The sequence below is a fragment of the Micropterus salmoides genome, unplaced genomic scaffold (genome assembly GCF_014851395.1).
Source record: "Micropterus salmoides isolate LMB-PRFRI ecotype aquatic unplaced genomic scaffold, ASM1485139v1 Ms_hic_scaffold_2429, whole genome shotgun sequence".
Classification (NCBI taxonomy): domain Eukaryota; kingdom Metazoa; phylum Chordata; class Actinopteri; order Centrarchiformes; family Centrarchidae; genus Micropterus; species Micropterus salmoides.
In genome coordinates this window covers 504-2,996 of record NW_024041628.1, presented here as the reverse complement: position 1 = coordinate 2,996, position 2,493 = coordinate 504, and the positions used below count along the sequence as shown (strand labels likewise).

The window sequence follows — 2,493 nt, the reverse complement described above, 5'->3', positions numbered from 1 at the left end:
ACTGTTTGTGTCTCTGACATTAAAATGTTTTCTTGAACAGAAAAAGCTTGTGTTTCCTGACGGCTTCAGTCATTTAGAGATTGATAAAGAAGTTTAGTTCTTGTGCAGATAATCAACAGGACTGAAGGTTCAGCTTTCTGTCTGTCAGTCTGAGACAGAAACTGGACCAACAGCTCTGACAAACATGAGGAAGCTGAAGCTCCTCCTCTTTCCTCAGAAGAGATCTGTGGTGATCTGGACTCATTCCAGAGAGCTGCTTTAACAAAGTCTGAACCTGAACTCTGAGCTGACAAACTCACAGTTTCACTTCACAACAGCTGATCACAATCACTTCATCCATGAGGATTAAAGTGAAAAACCATCATCAGTGGACGGAGAGACAGAGTCTGGCCCAGCTGCCTTCTGTCTCCTGAACAGTCTGTGAACGTCCCCTCCAGGACGGACAGAGGTGTCCAGGTGGTGGGTGAGGAGGAGGGGCCTAACAGCAGCATGCTAGCTGCTAGCAGGTGTGTTAGCAGTTAGCTCAGCAGCCACACCTGTCTGTCACAATAATGTTTGTGTGAAAGCTGCTCAGCCTGTTTCTTCACATTCCAACAGCTGCTTCAGTGGAAACAGTTTAAAGTGAAACTCCAGTTTTCTCCTCACAGAGTCAGCAGATTATCAGGAGGAGGAAAGGGACAGCTGGCTGTGAACTGATGTCCTCACTGGTTTCTGAAGACTTCCTTTAGTGAGAAGCAGATTAACTTTGTGCTTGTTGGAGTTTCTACAGGAAGATGAAGATGTTTGTGGTGTTTGTGATCCTCGTGCACGGTAAGATAACCTTCCTCCCTCTGATCTGATCATCACCTCAGTCCAACGTCACGTCTTTAATCTGGGTTTCTTTCATCTTCATCAGTCTGTTTCAGCTCCATGACGATGTTTTCTTCAAATAACATGAGCAACATATTAAAGGCAGCATGTTTTAATGTTTCTTTAAATCCTCATGAATGTAGAAGACGGTCCAGTCAGACTGTCCTCAGGTCTTCAGGATTATATCCCTGTAGGTTGCTCACAGTCTTCTAGGTTATATCACCAACAGTAACACTGATCCTCTGCTGACAGCAGCATCACATGTGGATCGTCTGTCTCATCTGTATGAAGTGTCTCCACGTGTCCATCAGTCCTGTCTTTTCCCTGAGTATTATGGACTCCCTCTGAAGACGTGATAGAGAGATGGAAGGAAGAGATGTGAGGAAAGGAGTTCAGAGAGTGAACACACTCATTTTAACACCATGTTGAGTCAGAAAACAGAGTCCATCTAAACAGTGAGAGCAACATGACAGCTGAGGTGCTTCTGTTATTTGTCAGCTGCTGTTGGTTTTAAACTGTGCTGATGTGGTTTCACAGCAGCTGATCAGCTGCAGCGTCCAATCACAGACAGGACCAGGTTGGTTTCTGGGTCACCTGAGGATCCAGGAGGAATAAGACATGAAATAAGGCTGCTGTGATTGAACCTCTCTGTCTGTGTGACCTCACAGTTTCCCAGCATGCCTCAGCTGTGGAGCTGTATGAGGGGGAGGAGTTTGTCCTGCTGCCCTGTGATTATCACACCTTTGATGGACGACCCCACAGTGGTGTGGAGCCGCTACGATCTCGATCCTCCAACCGTCCACCAGCGTCAGCAGGAAGGTGATGAACTTAAAGACCAAAACCAGCTTTACAGCGGCCGAACATCCATGATGACTGACGCTCTGGAAACTGGAGACCTCAGCCTCAAGCTGACAAAACTCCAGCTCTCTGACAGCGGCAGCTACACCTGCACCGTCAGAGTGTTGGAGATCAAGACAGAGTGACAGAGATACAGCTGCAGGTCAAAGGTCAGCAACAAACCCTAACAGCTGCTGTAGATACAGGTCAGAGGTCAGAGGTCATGTTCTTTATGTTTCTGGTTCCCACAGAACGATTTCCATCCTGGGCCAAAGTTCTCCTGGTTCTCCTGGTTCTCCTGGTTGTTGGTCTTGTTGCTGGGGGTCTTCTGGTACATTTCCGGCAGTATTTCATGTCAGGTATGTCACTACTGCTACACCTCCAGCATATGAAGGTGTGATTGGAGCAGAACAGCTGAACACCTGTGACAGTGGAACCTGTAGATGTAGAAATTAGTCCCACATGTGTTTCAGTGATACTGAAGTCACAGAGAAACAAAAGTTTTTCTCTCTCCACAAACACAACAGCTGCTCTTCTCAAGTTCTTCACTGCAGCTGCACAAATCCTGTTCTACGAATCCCAAATAAAGAAACCAGAAGTGGAAAGAGACCAAAATATTCTACTGAAGTAAAAGTACGTTTTCTTTGAAGGACAAATAAAGAAGCTCATTTAAAATGTACTCAGAGTAAAAGTTACTTAGTTACTTTTTAACCTCCTCAAATAACTTATTTACTGATTTAATTAAATTGCAGTCTTTTGTGATTTCATAAGGGAACAAAGCCGTATTACGTTTTCTATTTTAGTTTG

General features: G+C 45.1%; 1 long non-coding RNA gene across 1 annotated transcript; it reads left to right on the top strand.

The window, feature by feature from the left end:
* Positions 1–705: 705 nt before the first annotated feature.
* Positions 706–2,070, top strand: LOC119918799. The gene is made up of 3 exons (XR_005447501.1): positions 706–810; positions 1,518–1,856; positions 1,938–2,070. It is a non-coding gene; the product is annotated as an uncharacterized LOC119918799 (long non-coding RNA).
* Positions 2,071–2,493: the final 423 nt, after the last annotated feature.